This window comes from Ambystoma mexicanum, chromosome 11 (genome assembly GCF_040938575.1).
Source record: "Ambystoma mexicanum isolate Mex_15411 chromosome 11, UKY_AmexF1_1, whole genome shotgun sequence".
Taxonomy (NCBI): domain Eukaryota; kingdom Metazoa; phylum Chordata; class Amphibia; order Caudata; family Ambystomatidae; genus Ambystoma; species Ambystoma mexicanum.
In genome coordinates this window covers 574,166,470-574,189,128 of record NC_090934.1, presented here as the reverse complement: position 1 = coordinate 574,189,128, position 22,659 = coordinate 574,166,470, and the positions used below count along the sequence as shown (strand labels likewise).

The 22,659-nt window shown below is 49.4% G+C and overlaps 1 protein-coding gene across 15 annotated transcripts in view; it reads left to right on the top strand.

Annotated features, from left to right (window-relative positions):
• The window catches only part of PPFIA1 (PTPRF interacting protein alpha 1), a 1,842,515-nt gene that overhangs the window by 814,488 nt on the left and 1,005,368 nt on the right, over positions 1-22,659 (top strand). The window lies entirely within an intron of this gene.

The window sequence follows — 22,659 nt, the reverse complement described above, 5'->3', positions numbered from 1 at the left end:
GGTTGCTTCGTTCTGGTAAGTATGCAGTTCCCAGAAGATGCAGTTCGCTGGATAGACGGCTCGCAAGTAAGCAGAATCAGGAATGAACGTTGGGCGGATGACAGGATGGAGTTCGCAGGTAAGATTCTATTAATGATCTTTTTCTCCTCTGCAGGCTCGTTGCTCCAAGGATTGCTGGTATCCGGGACACGGTGAGCGTTACGCTGCAGGTTGCAGAATAACGCGAAGCGTGTTCTGTTGCTTGGGTGTTGTTTAAATAGCCTCCCAGCAAAGTTGTCCAGGTAAAGTAGTCCCAGGCCACCAAACCCAAAACACTATACCGCATAGCTTAGTTCTTGGGAACTGGGCTATGTGAGTGCCTCCATGTTGACTGCAGGCCCAAGGAAAAGTAGTCCCCATTCAAAGATGTTCTCCATACTGATTATGAGCCTGGCACCAAAGACGCCAGGACTGACTCCAAGAGAGTCTTGCAAGAGGATGTAAGGCCTCTGAGGCCCTAATGGAACCCCAAACCCTGACCTTACCTGGCAGGTTGACTTGCCAGTGGGGGTTTGGGTTAAGGGTCGTGACACTATCCGCGTGATATTCACAAAAGTGATATTTGTAAGACTTTTTCTAACAAAACTCTCCAGGACAAACACAGAAGACTCCTCCTACATTTGGAATCTAGAGGACATTCTTCTGCTGAAGAATCAGCTAAGACAGCCCCTGTACTGTGTCTGAAGCCTTCAGAGAGGCAAACTTCAAGAAGAAGGGCCTCCTCTTTGGAAAGAAGTTCCTCTTCCTCACATAGGAGCAAGAATAAGATGGAATTGTCTTCTCTATCACTATCCCTTGAATCTGGAGACAAAACGAAAAGCACCATGGCGAGAAAACCTCCTCCAAAGGTAAGGAGCAGTTTAAAAAAATTCCAGGGGGCGGTCTTCATCGAAAACGCCATCTACGAGCGGCACCGGCGATAGAGGCTCGTCGACGTGTCAACTGTCGTCGAAACCCAAGACGTCATCGAAGACTCTTCAAACCACGTCGTCCACGACTGTCATCGTTGTCGAGATCGGCCATTTCCAAGCAATCGTCGACGAAAAGAATCTGACCACTTGTCAACGAAGCTATCGTTGACAATCAAGGAGCACCATCCGTCCACGACGCCCTCGTCCTCCACGAAGCCCTTGTCGTCCACGAAACCCTCATCAACAACATCCTTGTCGACGAAGTCCAAACCATCGTCGACGAAGATACCGTCAACGACTATTGACCCCTCGTCGATGGAGAAAACCAGTCCAAGGCACCTTCCACGGATATCCCTGACACGCCCTCCAAGGAAAGCGAGTCGTTGGGACCAATGGACACAGGCCTACATACACCGGAAGACCCCATTCTACCAATAGGAGCTCAACTATCTCCTTTAAAAGAAATGGCAGAACTTCCTGACATCATTCTACAGGAGGATTTCTCGGATTCCGAACTCATTCCTGAGCAACCGACCATCAATCCCAAGGAGAACCGTCCTCCCTGGCATCCCACTCCAAGGGAACCCACAGACCCATATGATCCAGAACTCACGCTTTCGATGCAGAGGATCATTGACGAATTCAATAGGCGTCAGAGACCGAGGCATCGTTCCTCTACACCGATGGAAAGATCTCCTCGAAGGCAGTTTTCACCGCCTCATAACTCTCCAAGAAGCTTTCCTACCAGGAGCAGACCTCAAGAGAGCACGCTCGCCGGAACCTCCCCGCAGGTCCAGGAGCAGGACGCTCAGTGCTTCGCCGACAAGGGTCTCCCCTTCTAGATCTCATACGCCAAGACCACCCACAAGGGACCCCACGATAGTCCCATCCACCGTATCCGTTGCCAACTGGCAAGAAGATCCTTTCAGGGATTCCTCAGACCCTGAAGAAGGGGAGATTACTCAGGAGCCAGACGTGCAGAGCGAGTGGGACGATTACATTGTAGAGAATCCTAGTAAGGACTCCCCAGGATATGCTTCACCACCAGATGATCTAGTGTCTTTTCATACCATAATTGGTAAAGCGGCAGACCTCTTTAATTTACAAGTTGCATCAGAAGAGAAAAAAACGGTGCTCTATGAACATGGAGACAACCGTAGAAGAACAGTGACTACAATCCCTCTTTTGGACACTATATGGGACACTGGAGCAAACACTTTGGCTACACCATCGTCCACTCAGTCCCTCGTTTCAAGGCCGGAGAAGAAGTATAAGGCACCAAACACGGCACCATTATGCCTAAGGGGCCATACCAAACCGGATTACGTCATAACCGTCGCAGCCAGGAAAAGGTTGGCTAATCTATCCTCACCTCTTTCAGGTCCACCCGACAAAGGACGCAAATTGGAGGCCATAGGCCGGAAGGTATCATCTTCGGCCACTCTCACCATCAGGGCTGGAACGCCCTGGCCATGACTGCACGGCTGGACCGTGAGCTGTGGCTCTGTATATCCAAACTGAGCAAGCATTTGCCTGCTGGCCTGCAAGAAAAGGCCAAAGCAATCATATCGGACGGCGAGGCCACCTCCTACAATATGATCAACACGGCTGTTCACATAGCAGAGTCCGGTTTCAGACAAATGGCCCATGGTACAGTCTTGAGAAGGCAAGCCTGGATGAAGGCTATAAACTTTAGACCAGAGGTTCAGGCTCAGATCTTAGATATGGCCTTCGATGGGCAAGACCTGTTTGGTAAAAAGATTGAAGACCATCTCAAGGGTATTAAAGCTGATACCGATACGGCACGCGCCATCTGTTCCTTTAAGGACAAAGACAAAGATCGTAGATTCTTTCGAGGTGCATCCTCAATATATAGGGGTTTCAGCCACCCCTCCTACAATAAAAAAACGCAGAGTAACACCTTTCAAGACAGATACCATCAGTCATCAAACAGATACACCCGTAGGGGCAAGCGTGGCTCCAACCACGCCAAGGCCCAGAGCAAGCAAAACTGACTATCTTCTTCCTCCTCTCACGACGCACCCCAGTGGGTGGGAGAGTAAGCCGTTATTTTCAATGTTGGATAAAAATAACATCAGACAAGTGGGTGCTACAGGTGGTCTGCGAAGGTCACACCATTGTATTCCTGGTCCAACCACCGTCCCACGCAAAGTGCATCATCAGAAGCGGGTCATGCTGAAGGTTCACAAGCTACTCCTAAAAGCAGCTATAGAGCTGGTACCATACCGATAAAGGGGAAGAGGCTTCTACTACCGGTTCTTTCTGGTGAAGAAAAAGAACGGTCAGTGGAGACCGATCCTGGACTTGCGAGCTCTCAACACGTTTATCAAGCGCATCAAATTCAAGATGACGTCTCTTCAGAACGTTCTCCTGTGGCTCAACCAACACAACTTCCTGGCCACCCTCCACTTGGAGGACGCATATTTCCACATTCCCATTCATCCTTCCCACAGGCAATTACTCAGGTTCGCCGTAGGGGAGTCCCATTTTCAGTTCTGTGTCCTCCCGTTCGGCCTAAAATCAGCACCAAGAGTGTTTACCAAGTGCCTGGCACCGGTGGCAGCAAACCTCAGAAGGTCGGGAACGGAAGTCTTCCCATATTTAGATGATTGGCTCATAAGGGCCAGCTCACTCAGACTGGCGTGCGCGGTAGTAGAGAGAACAATAAAACTCTTGAAGGAGTTAGGGTTTTCGATAAACGAAGAAAAATCCTGCCCGGTTCCCAACAAGACAGTGCTGTTTCTGGGGGCGGAAATCAACACCAGCATACCCAGAGTAAGACAGTCAGCGTACAGAATATCTGCACTAACTGCACATGAGGCCAATCCAAGAGCCCCTGGACCACCAATTGAAGCAGGCAATCGGCTCATGGGAGGATACCATACAACTATCAGCGCCCCTTCTACACAAGAAACTTACATTCGGAAATGGACCTGTTTTACCAAGTGGTGCCAAACCTCTTCAGTGAACCCGCTCCAATGGTGGAGCTTACCTCAGAACCTGCTACAGGGAATGCCTTTCCAGGCTCCACCGTCAACCCTTTTCCTCAGGACGGATGCCTTGCTATCTGGCTGGGGAGCACACTTGGCAGATCTACAAACCAAAGGCACTTGGTCCACCCAAGAATCTCAGCTACACATAAATGTGTTGGAGCTCAGGGCAATTCGTTGGGCACTGAAAGCCTTCCTGCCGATACTGGCAGGGCAGGCGGTGACCGCTAAAACAGACAACACAACCTCGATGCACTACACGAACAAACAAGGCGGAACAAGGTTGGAATTGCTATCGCAAAAGGCTCAAAAACTATGGACCTGGGCTTTGCATCACAAGGTCCACATCAAGGCGGAACACCTACCGGGAGTGGACCATGTCCTGGCAGACAAGTTAAGCAGAGATTTTTCAGCATCCCACAAATGGGAGCTGGATGAAGCAGAAACCCGGCGGATTTTCCACATGTGGGGATGTCCACAGATTGACCTTTTTTCCACGAAGGCCAGCAAAAAAATGCCACAGGTTCGCCTCCAGGTATCCGGAACACCTCTCGATGGGCGACACATCAGTGGACTGGAAGGGCAAATTCCTATATGCCTTCCCTCCTATCCCACTCATAGCTGGAGTACTACGCAGAGTGAAAGAACAGGCCTGCTCGATGATCCTTATAGCACCGGATTGGGCTCGCCAGGTTTGGTATCCAACCCTGCATCACCTGTCTCGATGCCCTCCGATTCGCCTCAAAGTGCATCAGAGCCTCTTAACGCAACAAGGTTGGAAGGTGCTCCACCACAACCGAGCGAGCCTGTCACTGAATGCATGGTTCCTGAGCAGCGAAAATGAATCTATCTGAATCTTCCTGAAGAATGCCGGGACATAATTAAGGCCTCTAGGGCCCCTTCTACACAAGAAACTTACATTCGGAAATGGACCTGTTTTACCAAGTGGTGCCAAACCTCTTCAGTGAACCCGCTCTGTTTCCATCGAGCAAATACTACCGTACCTGTTGCACCTAGCGAAAGCAGGGCTTTCCCTTTCATCCATCAAGGTGCATTTGTCCGCCATATCGGCATACACGACTAACCCAGGTCAACAATCTTTACTCACCAAATCGGCTATCAAAATATTCTTAAAAGGATTGATGCGTACTTTGCCACCAATTCCTACACCAGTTCCTACATGGAGCCACCATACGAACCAGTTCACAGGTGTGACTTAAAATGTTTATCCTGGAAAGCAGCTTCTTAGTAGCTATCGCATCAGCTAGGAGGTTTAGCGAGCTGCAAGCCCTGTCTTCAGAGCCTCCTTTCACCTTGTTTCTTAGAGACCGTGTCATACCCGACATTTTTACCCAAGGTACTGTCAGAAATGGTGCTCACCGAGTGCATCGTACTTCCTACCTTTTTCATGAATCACTCTTCTGATGCGGAGAGGTCCTTACACTCACTCGATGTTGCAAGGGTCCTAAAGTTCTACATCCAGAGAACTAAGGAATTCCGCTCCTCGACTAGACTCATCGCATTCGCTGGCAGGACTAAAGGACAGCACATTTCAAAGCAGAGTTTGGCACGTTGGGTTTCCCATTTGTATCAGCCACTGCCATCAGTCAAAAGACGATCCACTTGCTAGACCCGCCTTCAGCTCACTCCACCAGAGGGAGGGCAGCTTCGGTTGCTTTTCACGCTGGAGTACCATTGAAAGGCATCTACAGAGCTGCAACCTGGAGCACTCTGCAGACGTTTGCTGGTATCTTCTGCCAGGCAGTAATGTTTAGCAAAGAGCAGTGGGACAAGTGGTTCTTTGCCATCTGTTTGCGTAAGTTAGGAGCAGCCTTCTCTTCCCGCCTTCCCTGGTAATGTAACCTGTTTCTTGTTGTATAGTAAGGCGAGTAGAAAGATCTGCCGAATGTACATATGGTATGGGCATGCCTAACTGCTTGGTATTCTATTCAAGCATCTGAATCTATGAAATATCCAATGCTGGAGAAGTTTTAGTTAGTTACCTGTAACTGTATTTCTCCAGCATTGGTATCTTTCATAGATTCACATGCGCCCGCCCACCTACCCTGAGAGGCTGCTCCCTCTTCCTGCAGCCATCCATCCTTCTACGTCTCAATCTGAAGATGGCTGCCGGGGGGCGGAGCTTAAACTCTGCCACCTCATTGGTTAGGGCCATAGGGACCAAAGTGAGGTGGAGGGTCTACAAAAGTGAATGGCTCATAGGCCATAAGTGGCAATCTACATTGTATTTCTATAGAAATAATGTATATATATATTTAATTTTTTAATAATTATTTAAATCACTGAGGATTCTGACAGGGAATATTCAAGCATCTGAATCTATGAAAGATACCAATGCTGGAGAAATATAGTTACAGGTAAGTAACTAAAACCTACCCCTGGTTAGGTTCTTCAAACTGGGTGTTTCTCCCAAGTATTCCTCATTGCCCTCTCAGCATACCCCACAGTAGAATTTCCCATGCTATTACAGCTTTCGCTCCTTCAAAGTTTAATACGGTCAAACCCGTGGTCATGCGGGTACTTTCTACTGTAAGAAAAACAGAACTGAAGCCAACGGGCGCTGCACGTGCCATATATACCCTAGATTACATCATCCTCGAGACAGAGGCCCTTGAGTGACATCGAGTCGACAGCATCGACGCACAGCTCCCTCTGCCGAAAACAAATTCTGAAGCTGGATATCAAATATCAAAGATTAGGAATGCGTTGGAGAAACATCCAATCGAAAGAACGTTACCAGGGGTAAGTAACTTGTTCATTTTAGGAAAGTTAATACACCCTTTCTGACGGGTACATGTTATAGCGTGCTTCTTTACGCGGATTTCACACCTATTTTGGAGTGAACCCCGGCAGGGCTCAAACAGTACCTGATTTATGCAAGGCACTATTTTCGGGAATCATAGTTTGAAATTAAATGATGGAGAAAAAAAGATGGTGTTCGGGAAAAAAGGGGGAGACTGTATAGCTGGTTTTACAAAGATGTAGAGTTGGGGAAGTAAATTCATTTTTATTTGTGTCCACTCTTCTCGAAGAGCGGTGCTTGGGTCTATCATTTAATAATGGGTGAAAGAGCATCATTAAGGATTAAAGGGATTTTGAGGTTTTATTTCAGGTTTGGGGTGTAAAGATTGGACAAGTGCCTGGAGTTATATAATGCAAAGGTCTGTTCCATGTTTTTGTTTTTTTTTTTTTGCCAGAAAAACTTTGGGTTACTCGAACTATCATGTCCTGGAGGTACACCTGGTAGCACCTTATGAGCTAAATTGAGGGTTTTCAGTTTGAATGTGTCGACTTTTAACATATTTTTTAAAAGCATATTTGGGATTTTCTGCTAATAATGTGAAAGTCAGTATAAGCGAGATTGTGGCCTCCCCTGGTAAAGACAATACTCCTACATCCCGTCCCCTTTCCTCCATACTAGTGGGACATTCCGTCCTTTGGGATGGGAGCGGAGCACTTTTTGTCAAAAAGCATCAAAAATGAAAATGTTTGTCATTGTCTTTTTACGCAGGGTACACGCATCCGTAACCCTGCCCTCCTGAGTTCTGCCCTCCGCATCGCCCTTCAGTCCTTTTCTCCACGCAGTCGGGGCTCGACGCACTTGCATCATCGGGAAGAATTCTTTCTTTGTTCCTGTTGTCCTTCTTTCCTGCTCCGGTTCTGCGTTCACATAGTTATCCGTCTATGCCGGAGCGTCTGGGATTTGTGTCCTGTTCTTCATGCGAACGTTGCTTCGCTAGGGCGGATACCCATTCTCTCTGCTTGGCGTGTCTGGGCCCGGACCATCGTTGGGATTCGTGTTTCTACTGCGACTCCCTGTCCAACCGGGCACTCTAGAGACGTCTTCTTCGGTGGGAGGAAGTCTTTCAGCGTGTTCCTCCACCTCATTTTTAGCTTTTCATCAACGAAAAGTAAGTTCCTTACTTTTTAGGGTGCCTCAGTCGGGGGACTCCTTCCCGGGGTCTTCCAGATCCGTGGGGGGCTTGAGCAGCTCTGCTCCCAGGGGTTCCCCTGAGGTGCCTCGCAGGCCTAACAGGCGTACCAGAGTTTTCTCTGAAGGTTCCCACGACGGACCTGCCGAAACCGAACCACGTTCCGAGGTTCACCTGTCTGGTTCTAAGCTTCAGCCCAGTTCATCTGTGGCTTTGGATACCGGGGTTCGCTCTGAGGTCTCCTTTTCTGGAGCTATCCACACAGACACAGGGGTATGCCCGGAGGCCTCCTTTCCTGGAGCTTTCTGTACCGAGCCACAGCTTGGTGCCCCTCTCGAAGGAGCTACACATACCAGGCGAAAGCCTGAGGTTCCTCTCTTTGAGGCTAAGGTGTGTACCAACAAAACCGTGGAGTATTTTAAGGGTGTTTTCAAGGCGATCTACCCTGAACCTCCTGCGCCACCTTCCACCCCGGCGGTTCTGACACCTCCTGCGATGGTACCACCTCTTCCCCTTGGCCCGCCTCCAGCTCTTCCTCCCCTACCTCTGCTGTCTCCCGTAGAGAAGACACCGGCAGAACGCAGAAGCACTTTAAAACCTGTGATGGCCCAGCCGTCTGCTCCCGACTCGCTGGATGACCCTCAGGCAGATCAGGATAGCAATGAGAAGCCCCGCTCTTAGAGCAGTCCATGACCCGGTCCTGGATATGATGGCCCTCCTTGACATTCCAGTACCTGATGCCCCTGCTCCGCAGGAGGGGGTGCTTTCGGGAGCGTTCACCTTGTCACCACAAGAGCGCACCAGCCTGTTCCTCCAGAAGGACATTTTGGCCGAAGCCCGTAAGGTCTGGGATAAGCCCCACACCGGGCTACATATCAATGAGAATTGACGCCCATTACAGGCTCCACACCTCTGAGGAGATAGCCATGCTTCAATCCAAGCCGGCCTCTGCGACCTCAATGGCTGCGGCTCAGATTCTGTCAAAGGAAGACAAGATTCTGGACTCCTTGGGCAAGAAAGTCTTTGCCAACTCTGCACTCCAACTTCGTCAAGAAAATACCGAACTCATCCTGGCTGCAGCTAAAATGAGGCTGTGGGAGGAGTTGGCTTATTTCCAGGAGTGTATTCCTGCAGATAGGCAAGGCGACTTCAAGGCCGGTTTGTCAGACGCCAGGGTGTTGGCACAAGATCTGCTGGAAGCTGTGGCACACCATGTAGATGCCTCAGCTCGAGGCCTTATGGTGGGAATTGACACCTCCCGCCAGGCATGGCTCCATGTGACAAAGTTCTCGAAGGAGGTGCAAGACAAAGTTCTGGACCTTCCCTTCGACGGCAAGCAATTGTTTCATTCTTCTACAGATGAGGAACATACAAATATCAAGGCGAGCACCAAAACCGCCAAATCTGTCAGTCCTGGCGAAGGTCCCAGCTAAAGCCCCTTATACACAAAGGTCAGGGTCTCAGTCTTGGTCCTTCTCTGGCTTCAGGGGGTTTCAGGACCGCTGGGCCCGCAGAACTGATCCCCCAGTTGGCAGCACCTGTCAAACAACAACGTGGTCGGCTTTTCTGTTGGCCATCAGCCTCCTCTCCAGGGGCAGGTAGTCTCCCTGCCAACATATCTAAAAAATTATATTTTTGTCAGTCGCGCGAGACTCTGGTGGGAAGACTAATCTCGTCTCATTTTGAGGCGTGGCAGACCATCACCGAAGACCGGCGGGTTTTGTCCATCGCTCAGGTTGGTTTTCGCTTGCCTCTCCCCCTGCACCTCACCCTTCAACCCTCCCGTCCAACAGATCGGGACACCTTCCCTCGGAGCCGAGGTTCAGAAGCTTCTAGACCTCAAGGCGGTGGAACCTGTTCCCCTTGGGGAACAAGGGGAGGGCTTCAACTCATCTGTTCACGGTGCCCATACCCAACCTGGCTGGCCTGCGCACCATCCTCAACCTTTCCCAGTTCAACCTTTCTCTTCCCCAAGAGAAATTCAAGATGATCACGCCCTGTCAAATAAAGTCCTCTATTCGGAAGGGCGACTGGCTCAGTGTAGTGGACCTTCAGGAGTCGTCTATGCACATCCTGATATGGAGGGTGCATCGAAAATATCTGCGGTTCTCCCTGGGAAAGGAGCATTTCCAGTTCTGTGCGCTCCCTTTTGCGCTCAGTTCGGCGCTGCGTGTCTTTACGAATGTCAGTCATCGCAGCTTTCTGCAGCAACAAGGTGTTCATGTATATCTGTATTTGGACGACTGGCTCCTATGCAGCCCTTGTCCACCGACGGCTTCGAGCAATCCCCAATCTATCCTCCAGCTCCTGTTCCGTCTTGGGCTGTCGGTGAACTGGCGGAAATCTTCCACGACGGTCTCCCAAGACCTGATTTTCCTAGGTTTCCATTGGAACACAGTCGACTGTGGGGTGTATTTGACGGCGGACAGGATTGCGGATCTATTTGTCACATGTCAGCTCTTCATCCAGTCAGAGCACATGTCGGCTTGGTGGTTCCAGAGACTTCTGGGCCTCATGGCTTCGTGCGTATTAGCTCTTCCTCTTGCGTGTCTCAAAATGAGGCGTACTCAGCTGGCTCTTCGGAGCTCTTGGCGTCAAGCTTTATACTCTGATTCCAAGATGATCCCAGTTCCATCCTGCATGATGGCAGACCTTCTATGGTGGTCTTCGACCAGCAGTTGGACAGTGGGGGCCTCCTTTCAGGAGCCCTGCCCACAAGTGATGATTACCACAGACTCCTCCCTTCTGGGGTGGGGCGCGACGCTGGATCATCTCCAGGTTTTCGCTCTATGGACGCTGCAGGACAGGCAGTTTCATATAAATTATTTGGAACTCTGGCTCCTGTTCTGGCGCTGAAAGCTTTCCAACCGTCCATCATGAACCGGGTGGTCCGCATCCGCATGGACAACTCAGTGTCAATGTTTTATATCAACAAGCAGGGTGGCACCAAATCACCACCTCTTGTGGACCTTGCCATTCAGATTTGGGAATGGGCCATCCAGCACGGCATTTGGCGGTACACATTCCGGGTCAATTCAATGTGACTGCAGACTCATTTAGCCGGCAAACAGCAGCCAGCTACCAGTGGGAACTGAACACTGAGGTCCTCTCCACCATGTTTCGCCAGTGGGGCACTCCGGAAGTGGACCTTTTTGCAAACTCTACAAACAGGAAACTTCCTCTTTATGCATCTAGGAACGGTCTCAGGGCCTCCTCCCTAGGGGACGCTCTGAAAATTCCTCTGTGGCACAACATGAAGGCCTATGCATTCCCACCTCTTCCCCTGATTCATCGGTCACTCTGCAAGCTCAGGAATACATCAAATTGCACTCTCCTGTTCATAGCTCCTTGGTGGCCAGCCAGATTCTGGTTCTCGGAACTTCAGCATCTGTCAATTTGTCCTCCGATCAGACTTCCGTTGATTGCAAACCTGCTTCACCAGTGCAATCAGCAGATGTGCCACCCCTCCCCACAATCATTCAGCTTGGCGGCCTGGTGCCTGAATTCAAATCCTTAGCACGGTTTAATTTGTCCGAGGACAATATGCGTATTATCCTAGCGGCCAGGAAACCCCCTGCGAGGTGGGAGCAAGTGGCTGTGTTTTTGCCACTGTTTAGCTAAGCAGCTGTACCCAAGACATGCTACGATTGACACTGTACTTTCGCTCATCTCTCATCTGGCAGCTTCGGGCATTCATGTCCTTGTCTTGTCGGCTATTGCCGCCTACCTGTCCACTGACAACTGTTCCTTTTCTTTGACGAACCCAGTCATTAAAAGGCATTTTGCAGGTCTATTGCATCTTTTTCCACCTGTTCGCAATCCTCATCCAAAATGGGATTTAAATGTGGTCCTCGCCACCTTATGCCATACATTTGAACCCATGGCTACAGCGGATCTAAAGTACCTTTCATGGAAGGTTGCATTTCTGATTGCAGTGACTTCGGCAAGGCGAGTAAGCGAGCTTCAAGCTTTCTGTGGAACAACAGTTCCTCACATTCCATAAGGATAAGGTTGTGCTCCGTACTCATCCTTCTTTCCTTCATAAAGTAGTGACTGATTTTCATTTGAATCAAATCTATCTCATTACCTGTCTTTTTTTCCAAACCCGGCCTCAGATTCAGAGAGAGTATTACACAATTTAGATGTCAGACGAGCTCTGAAGTTCTATCTTGACAGAACTGAACTCAGGGGCTCCTCACAACTTTTTGTTACGTTCGGAGACCCGAAAGGGAAACCTGCTTCCAAAGCTACTATCTCCCGATGGATTGCTTCCAGTATCTCAGAGGCGTATACCATTCAGGTCCTTCGACCTCCAGAGGCCATTCATGCTCATCTTGTACGTGGCAAAGCGGCTGCTGTTGCCTTTCAAAAATGTTCCCTGGGAAACTATTGCCAAAGCGGCTACGTGGGCTTCCTTCCCCATCAGCCTTTTGTAAGCGTTACTGCTTGGACCTGAGCTCCAGGGCCGATGCTCAATTCGGCCAGGCTGTTCTTAAAAACCTTTTTCAGTAAGGAGTTTCCATCCACCCGTATCACCTGTGAGGAGTGCTTGGGAATCTCCCACAACTATGGAGGAAAGGGGACAGGACGTAGGAGTATAACAAAGTTACTCACCGTAGTTACTCGCCTTACTCCTAGTCCATAGTCCCCTTTCCTCTATACGCCCGCCCAAGTATCCCCCATTATTGCTTAAATGGTCTCAGACCTGGCGGTAGAAAACAACTGAAGGGCGATGCGCAGGGCGGAGCTCAGGAGGGCAGGGTTACGGCTGTGTGGTACCCGCGTAAAAAGAGAAGGACAAACATTTTCATTTTTGATGCTTTTTGACAAAAGTGCTCTGGTCCTGTCCCGAAGGACGGAATGCCCCAAAAGTATGGAGGAAAGGGGACTATGGACTAGGAGTAAGGTGAGTAACTACGGTGAGTAACTTTGTTATCCTCCAGCATGGGGGTCTGGAATGGATTTACATGCTCATGAATATTCCCTGTCATCAGGCCGGGAATCCTCGGTAATAAAAGAAAAGCAGTATTGCTTTAAAAGTCTGAAAACTACCTTTTCGCCTACTATCCATTCACTGAAGACCGGGTCATACTGCACCCATCCAATGACTGTCGTCTCCAGGAGTCCTTCCACCGGTGGACATCTTCAGTTTTCCGAAAAGATCTGTTTTTTCAGCTGAACATTTTGTGAAAATTTCAAATACTGCTGACTAGTCCGCTCCGGTAACCGGGCTCCATTAGCAGTTAAGTTTCAAAGTCTACACTACGTGTCGACGTGGAAAGGCGTACTGAGGCCTACTTCGTGCCTCGCCGTGCCGGAAGAAGGCAGGAGAAGTCTCTTCAGGCTCTGCTCCTGGTATGGCTTGAGGAACATCTGTGGAGGACAAGCACACGAGATGTCTCTGCTGCCTGGATCCCGAACATGAAGAGTACTGGTGCGACATCTGCTGAAGTTTCCCAGCCAATAACAAGAAGGACCACTACAGACGGTTGGTGGCGTGCTTGAAGGATGGCCGGGTCCCTGGCGTGACGTCCGGACATGCTCAGGCAAAGCCCAGATCGGCCCACACTCTAACGCTCTCCACCTGTTAAAAGGTTCAGATCGCCCAAGGAGGTACCCTCGGAGGGCACCAGTAAAGCCAAGCGCCAGGCAGTTGGTCCGGCGAGAGACGCTGCTGATGCAGGTCCTAGTACAGGGTACACGCCCTCTCCATTGCCTTGCCTGTCTACGGTGAGCTTGCTGGTGGGCGGCGTACTCTAAGCATAGTGTTTCATCACGGGAGAAACCGGAGAAGCACCCCCGAAAGGAACCCTCTGCGACACCCACTCCTACGGCTTTGTCAACGACTACAAGGCCGTCATCTATAGCCACAACTACATCGACCATCGTCGACTGTTGCTTTGTCATTGGCTGCGGTGTGCTCATCTTTGTCGACGGCCGCCTTGTCGACAGCCACTGCGTCTACTAGCAAGGAAAAGCTGCTGTCAAAACTTGCAAAAAGGGATTGCAGTCTTTAATTTGGGAGGACAGGATTACCCCGTATATATACATTGACTCTTCAGCCCATTACATCCTGTCCGATTTAGGGCGGTCCCTTCTGTTACAAGTATTCTTGATAGAGCTTCGCTATAATAGGGACTTACACATTGTGTTACAACACATTATTGAGGATACACTCCTTACTAGTGACTGACTGCTTTTTACTTACTTTGTGAGCCCCCCTCAGCCCCCATCACTGACCTCTTCCCCCAATATGGAACACACTTTAAGCTTCTCAGAAGATCAAATAATTCAAGGTCCCACCTTATTTAATATGGAGGGAGCACAAGCGCACCTAGACTCTACAGCCACAGGTGAAGACGACCTCAATTTGAAAAAAAGATGCTTCAGAACAGAGGTACACAGCCATTTCCTCCGAGTATTTAAGAATCAACATGGTCCCGGTAGGTTTAATAATCAGAAATGAACCAGCACTCTTCCTGGAGGACCAAGTATACATGACAGATTTCAGTAAAATTGCTACCAAATGCAGCAGGGATCTAATGGGGCTTACCATAACTATAGCACAAAGAATCCATATCCAAATGCTCATAGATCTAAAAACTGATGGACCATATCGAATGCTAGAGAAAAAGTCAAAGAAATAGACAAAACATTAGAGGCTTTCACAGCCTCCACCTTAGAGAAAAAAACACAAGAAACTAGCATAAGATATTAAAAACTTTAAATTGGAAGTGGTGTACCGTACCTCTCCGACGACTACAGGGATAACAAAGAAAGAAAGGACAGCAAGACGAGGAGGCATCAATAGAAGCGGACGCAAGGGAGTCTCGTTCTCGGGAACCTCGAGCTCTGACGCATCAGCAGATGACCAATGCCAAACCAGAGGCAGGAACTTCAACATGGGTCAATTCCAACACCCTCTGATGCCTTTTTTAGGCCAAGGGGGCCCCAGAGTAGGCTACTGGGGACTCCCACCACAACAACTGCAAATGCCATTTTTCAATTACCCACAATGGAACTGCCCCAGCCGGAGACGCAGAGGCAACAGGAGACACTGAACACGATACCCATCTTTAATCTATCGGGTTTTCCCCTTACACATGATGAAATCACACTACTATCTAAAGGCCTATCTTTTGTCCCCACGAACAACACGGACTGGTTCAAGATTGATGGTGAATTCTACAACTTTTTTCGGTCTATCCGAAGGAAAATTTACTTTATGGACAAAGATTGTCCTCAGACCATAGAGGACACAGGCTTAAGACTGAAATCCAACTTCAATCCAAGAGATGGTGAGCTACCTACATCCATTCTCACTTTTGAAAAGTGCATTAAACTTGATATCGAGAAACTACAACTCTCTCAAAACCACCAGAGACAAAACCTTACCAATGGAGAACGCCAAGCACTCAAAAGCCTTGCTAATAATGACAACCTGGTTATCAAAACTGCAGACAAAGGAGGGGGGATAGTGATGCAGAACAGTACAACACTATGGTTATGTCATTACTCAATGAAGAAAATAACTAAGAAATTGAAAAAAGACCCCACCACCATCATCAAATCTAAGATGCAAGAAATAACCAAATTTGCACTGGAAAGAGATTGGATCTCTGATAAAGAAGAATCCTTCCTTAACACCACAGAGGGCAGGACTCTTTCATTCTACGCCTTACCCAAGATTCACAAGAACAGCAGCATGCCCCCGGGAAGACCTATAGTATCCGGATGCGGCTCAATCCTGGAACCAATATGTCAATTCATTGATCATTTCTTAAAACACCTATGCCAAAAGACTGCTTCATATTTGAAAGACACCATGACTACCATCACCACCTTCGAGCACCAACCATTTGACAGCACGAAGAATCAACTAGTTACTATGGACATAAAGAGCCTCTACACAAGCATCCCCCAGGACAAAGCCATTGAATGCATCAGACATCACTTTACCACACATTTGACACAAAGGAGAGTGCCAGTGAACTTTATTGTGGTACTGCTTGAACTAGCCCTCACCAATAACTTTTTCAGTTTCAACGACACATTCTACCTACAAACCTGCGGTACCGCAATGGGTGCAGCGTTTGCCCCCAGCATTGCCATTATATACATGGCTGAATATGAACACAGCTTCGTACTAAACATGAAGACCAGTCTCTCTTGGTCTTGGACCAGTTCTTGCTGGCCATTCCACAAAGTGCCAAACACAGACAGATGTAACTGTCCTAAATCTGTCTCAGCCCCTCCTGGGCACACTACCAGCGCTAAGCGCCAATAGACTTTATCTTTTCAAGCCCCATTGGCCTATACTGCTTGTATTAAAGAAAGCAGGAACTGGATGCAGCACCTTACAGAATAAGAAGTATGAGATTGTGACCCATATGAAGTAATATTGTGGTCATCTCTAGTTCCGTTGCAATTATAAGGATATGTTATTTACCTACTTTTCATATCTGTAATCGACTGCATTCTGCACTGTTCATTTTTTTGCACATTGTCACTACATGTTTTCTTTTTAAACAATTTTTGAAAAAAACGTATAAAAAGCTACAAGAATAGCCATAAAAATAATAAAAAGGCTGTTGTACACCAACCTCAGATGGTGGTTGTTTCTTCCCCTTACTAGGAGTATTGGTTACCAATGTTTGGGTCTTTCAGGAAGGTAAAAATCATAACTGCAGAAAGTGATTGCAGTCTTTAATTTGTGAGGACAGGATTACCCCATATTTATAGATTGACTCTTCAGCCCATTACATCCTGTCCGATTAGGGCTGTCCCTTCTGTTACAAGATGTAAAATTTTGCAGCAAGGGTTTTGCTGCCTTCAAGCCCCATGACTACTGTGTCTTATTCGACCGCCTCTACCCAGTCAGTAAAGACACCAGTCATGTTTGTAGCCCTGAGGGAAGTGGCTAGACCAGGAGACCAGCGCACAGAACTCTGTAGGTCCTTTGGCTGTTTATACTAGCTCCGACACACAGCATGATTGCTTGGATGCAGGTGACTACAGCCCCATAGGCATGGGTTCGCCAAGGCGCACAAGCCCGTTGAGGCCCTCCAGCACTCCTCCGGCAGGCCCAGGGGCCCGCCGCAAATTCCAAGAGATATGTCTCAGAACATCTCCAGTGCTCATTACGGTGGTCTTTCAAATACAGCAATGGCTACCACCCATAAGCGGGCCTGTTGGGGAGCGACCCTAGGTACAGCCCTAGAAGGTCTCCTCACAGGCATCACTTGCCTACCCCGAGGCGACCACCGTCGCCACCACCTGTCCCAACACCGCCATGCGATACACCGCTCACTGATACTGCGACAAACACGGACACTGGCACAACGGACACAGATGACTTTGATTTTGTCCCAGTCGATGCGGAGCCAGTAGGTGGAGATGATACCCCCAGAGCTTCACCTCCAGATGAAGTCTGGTCATTCCATTCCATTCTGGCAAGGGCATCTGCCCTGTTTAGTTTGGTTACAGAGGAGAAGAGGAAGGAAGGTTTCCTCTACCAGTGACTGGTTTCAACCAGGAAGACAATGTTATCTGTCCCATTGCTGAACGAGGTATGGGAGGAGGGCCTGGCCTAAATTAAGTACCCACGCTCTGAAGCGAGACCGGCTGGAGAAAAAAAATACAAGGGCTGGACTCTGCCCCCAAATGTTGCCACTCGCAACCATCCCCAGATTCAATAGTTTCAGCTGCAGCGAGCATGATGTCGGCAAATCCATGCTCCAAGTCTATGGTCCCGCTGGACCAAGAAGGGGCAAAGCTAGATGTCAGGGAAGTTCATCATATATACTGCAGTGTCAACCATCAAGGCTGCCAATGCTTTAGCCATCCTCACTCGTATGATAGGGAATTGTGGTTTAAACTAGGCCCACACCTGGTATTTCTGCCGGACGACAAGAGGAAGGAAGCTCTAGCACTATTTCAGGAGCGGGAGGTGGCCTCCGATCATGCCATCACTGTGGCTATGAATGTCGCGGTTTCCGGCTTCTGTCAAATGGGGAATGGCGTGGCGCTCGCGTGTCAAGGTTGGCCGAAGGCTACCAATTTTAGGCGTGAAGTTCAGGCCAAGGTAGTGGATATGCCTTTCGACAGCGATAATCTGTTTGGGAAGGCAGTGGATGAAACACTGCAGGCAATCAAGACAGACAGACAGCAAGGTCCATAGGAACCCTGCTGGAGCCCCTCTTTTCTTGCTTTTGGTCCTCCAGGAGTACGTTTGGAAGATCTTAAAGGGATACGCCTCCACTTCCTACCGTCAGCCTTCCCGCTTCATGGCGCAGGAATCCTACAGAGGTCGGTCCCAGGCCTTCGGTGGAGGCTTGCAGCGCCATCTGCGCCCACAGGGCAAGCCGCAAGGAGCCAAGCAGGCCTGACTTGGCCCAGGCCCCCACTTCCGCACCCCAGTGGGAGGCTGTCTGGCAAATTTCGTTGATGTCTGGAAAAACATCACCACAGATGAATGGGCGCTGGACATTCTGCAGAAAGGGCACATGCTGGAATCCGAACGCAAGTGCCCTCGTATTCCACCTGTAACGAGGAAGGAACACACACTGCCTAGCTTCTCCGGGAAGTGTGATCCATCCTAGCAAAGGGCGTAATGGACCCTGTCCTGCTGCAAATCCGGTGCTCCGGGGGATACTCCAGATACTTTCTAGTCTGAAGGAAGTGGGGGGGGTGGCGCCCAATCCTGGACTTATGACGCTGCAACAAATACCTAAGGTCCCAAAGTTCAGGATGGTCACTTTGCAGCAAGTGCTCGGCCAACTTTAGGAAGGGGACTTAATGACAACTCTCGATCTGGGAGATGCCTACTTTCACGTCCCCGTTCATCCAAGACATTGGAAATACCTTCGTTTTGTAGTTCTGGGAATCCTTACGAGTTCAGGGCACTGCCCTTCGACCTGAAGTCCGCACCAAGCGTGTTCACAAAGTGTTTCGCGCCGGCGGCAGCGCATCTACAGATCAAGGACATCTACGTCTACCTGTACCTAGACTGGCTCAACTGGTCAGGTTCTCGGAGCCTGGCAGTGCAACTCACACAGGAGACCAAACACCTGCTAACAGAGCTTGTATTCTCTATCAATTATCGGGAATCCTGCATAACGCCATCGGAATACGTTCTCTTTCTGGGGGCATGTCTTGACACAGTGGCGGCCCTAGCTTTCCCCTCGGAAGAGCGGGTGCTGGCCATCCTTGGGAAGGTGCATCATCTGTCTACCATCAAATCAGCAACCACCCTAGTAATCTAGTCACTGCTGGGCATGATGTCCTCCTACATTCATCTGATCCCGTTCTGCAGGCTGCAGATGAGGCCACTCCAGGTGTTTCTGTACAACAGATGGCACCAGGCCACGGGCAATTGGTCAGACAAGTTGAACCTCAACCTGGAATTCAGGCAAGCCATCCAATGGTGGGGGGGTGTGCACTCACCTTATGCAGGGTTCCCCACGCTGGACCCCTCCTTTCAGGCAACAGTCACCACGGATGCCTCGCTGGATGGATGGGGACCCAACACCGGGCAGTCCCACACCAGAAGCCTTTAGCTGCCGGAGGAAAAGGATCTACTCATCAATGTGCTGGAACTTCAGGACGTGTTTTGGGCCCTCAAGATGTTCTTGCTGCTGCTGCTGAAGGGTCGAGTGGCGATGATTTTCACAGACAGAACCACCACAATGTTCTACATCAGGAAGCAGGGCAGGACCCAATCCCCTGCTTTGGCATTGGAGGCGCACACCTTATGGCACTGGACGATCCTTCAGAACATGTTCCTCATACCCTTTCACCTAGCAGGTATAGCAAGTATAAATAACACCATAGCGAATGGCTTCAGCAGGGAGCTTCGGTCCGATCCGGAATGGGAGTTGGAGCAGGACCTTATAACCGTATGTTCTGCCGATGGGGTTGTCCAGAGATCGATCCATTTGCCACGTTAGCGAACTCAAAATGCAAGTAGTTTACCAGCAGGTTCCCTCAACCGGGGACCTTGGACGCCTTCTCACTCAGATGGGAGTTTCGATTCCTGTACGCATTTCCTCCGATCCCCCTCCTGCTATGAGTCATCAACACATTGAAGTGATGCTTCTGCAAAAGATGATCCTCATTGCCCCAGTGTGGCCCCGCCAGGTATGGTACCCTGACCTGCTCCGCCGGCCTTCCGGCTGCTTCCACTTCCCGGCCTGCTCTCCAGAGAGAGTGGAACCATCCTACATCGCGATGCAGCATCAATGAACCTCACGCCCTGGCTTCTGCAGCTATTCTTGCCAAGGCCAGAGCGCCCGCTACTCTATCGTGCTACAGTCAGAAATCAAAACACTTCACAGTGTGGTGCAGGACGCAGGGCATCACGCTGAAGCGTCACTGCTCCTCAGCTCTTGCTGTAACTGCTCTCGCTCACGGTGCCCGGTTTGGCCCACGCCTCCATCAAGGTAAATCTGGCAGCCATTAAACGATACACCAGTTCACCTACAAAGCCACCATTATGGCTTCAGACTGGTCAAAGAATTCATGAAAGGTCTCTTTAGGTCTTTCCCTCCAGTGAAGGCTCTGACCCCGGCATGCGAGCTCAACGTTGTCCTCATGAAGCTCATGGGACATTTATTTGAGCTTTTACATCGTGCTCCTCTCGTTTTTCACAGAAGGCTGCATTTCCAGTAGTGATCACTTCGGCCCTGCATATCAGGGAAGTTGAGGCGCTTTCCTGCAAAGCACCCTACTTATCCTCCGCACTCACCCCGCCTTCATGCCGAAAGTTCCGTCTGAGTTCCACCTTAACAAACCTTTGGTACTTCCAGTCTTTTTCCTGAATCCTGTTTCGGCCACTGAACAGTCACTGCATACGCTGGACGTTGCTCGTGCCTTGAAGTTCTATGTAGCCCGCTCGAAAGATTTCCGTAAGACTGCTAAGCTCTTTGTGAACTTTGGTCCTATCCAAGTGGCTCTCCGGCTACATCATGCACTGTTGTCTAGCGGACAGACCCCTTCCAGGCCGGTCGTAAGCCCACTCCACCAGAGCCATTGTTGCTACGACAGCGTTTCTCTCTGGGGTTCACCTGCTAGACATTTGCAGGGCTGCTACGTGGAGGTTGATGCACACTTTCGCAAGTGTCTACAGGTATTTCAGGGAGGAGTCCAGAAGCCAAGTGGTGCTGCACAACCTGTTTGCTTGAGGTGAGTCGGTTCCAGGGGTAAGTGTTGAGCCTTGCCACCTCCCGTGGTTGTGTATGTTACTGCTGTATAATCTCATTCATAAGCATGTGAATCTATGCTACATCCCATGCTGGAGAAGAAACAAGTTACTTACCTGTAACTGTTGTTCTCCAGCATGGGTCTGGCATAAATTCACATGCAATCCTTGTCTCGGGAGAATAGCTCGGGGAGGGGAGGGAGGGGGGCAACGTGCCCACCTTGGAAGCAAGACGACACGGAGCAACACAGGTTCGATCCCCGGGTCCACCCTTAGGAACCTCTGGGTATGAAGCGCGTTATAAATAAACTATCATATCAACCATCCCTCCATCCCTGCTGTGGCTCTTCTGGGTTCATACTGGCATCTCACATGCTTCCAATCTGAAGATGACCGTCATTGGATGGGTGCAGTATGACCCGGTCTTCAGTGATTAGATATCAGACAAGTGGCAGTATTACAGCTTTTAAAGCAATACTGCTTTTCCTTTTCTTACCGTGGATTCCCGGCTTGACGACGGGGAATATTGATGAGCATGTGAAACCATGGAAGACCCGTGCGGGAGAACAGTTACAGGTAAGTAACTTGTTACATACACATGGTATGGTGGGGGGGAGGTGTTGAATAGGCTGCAGGCAGGAAAGGTGAAAGGTTCGGCATTGCTCTGAGCAGAGCACAGGTCAGATTGCAATGAACACCAGCATGATTTGATGCTGATGTGACACAGAAACGTTTCCCATCAGTTTGTGGGTGATTACCTCCAAAAGCAAGACCTTGCAGGCGTTGGGCCTTCCAACTTATTCCTAGACCCGGTGTTGTCTTTGCGTCGACGGCAGAGACAGGCAGAGGCCTTAAACACAGGCCTTGATAACAAGCCGGCTTCACCTCCAGGTTGCAGGGGAGGGGGGGGAAGAGGGAGGATGACCAGCGCACCAGCCAATCTGCTCCAGGGCAACCTTGGAGCACAGTGGTTGTTTCTCCAGTGGCGCCCATCTTGATATATCATCTAGGTGGGATTTTGGTCCCTGTTGCAGTGTAGTCTTTGACTGGGCAGGGCTCCATGGTGGAAGAGGGGCCCCTGTTCTTTGTGGAAGGGGTTAGGGGGATATGGCTGCAAAAGCAAAGATGCCCAGTACAAATTATACTGTAACAGTATTATTTTTACTGGGCCTCTTTGATAAAGCAAGCATGATTGTTACATGTCTAGACTGGCATTTTGGTGAAGCTAGTTTGGACAGGTTTTCATATTGTGGCATGGCATTTTTAATGGCAACCCTAATTTAGTATGTTCATACGTGGGGATATTGACATATATTGGCAGAACCAGTATGGACATATTTTCTTATGGTATGTTTGCATTGCACATAATGCCAGTAAGGATGTGTTATGTGGGATTACTGGCATATATTGGTGCAGCCAGCATGGAAATGAATGAGCACAGCCATCTGTAATGTTTTTATACTAGCATATATTTTGGGTAAAAAAGTCATGAAAATACACTGGGAAATGCTCCTCTGCACTGTTGGTGACTTGCATCTATTGGATTC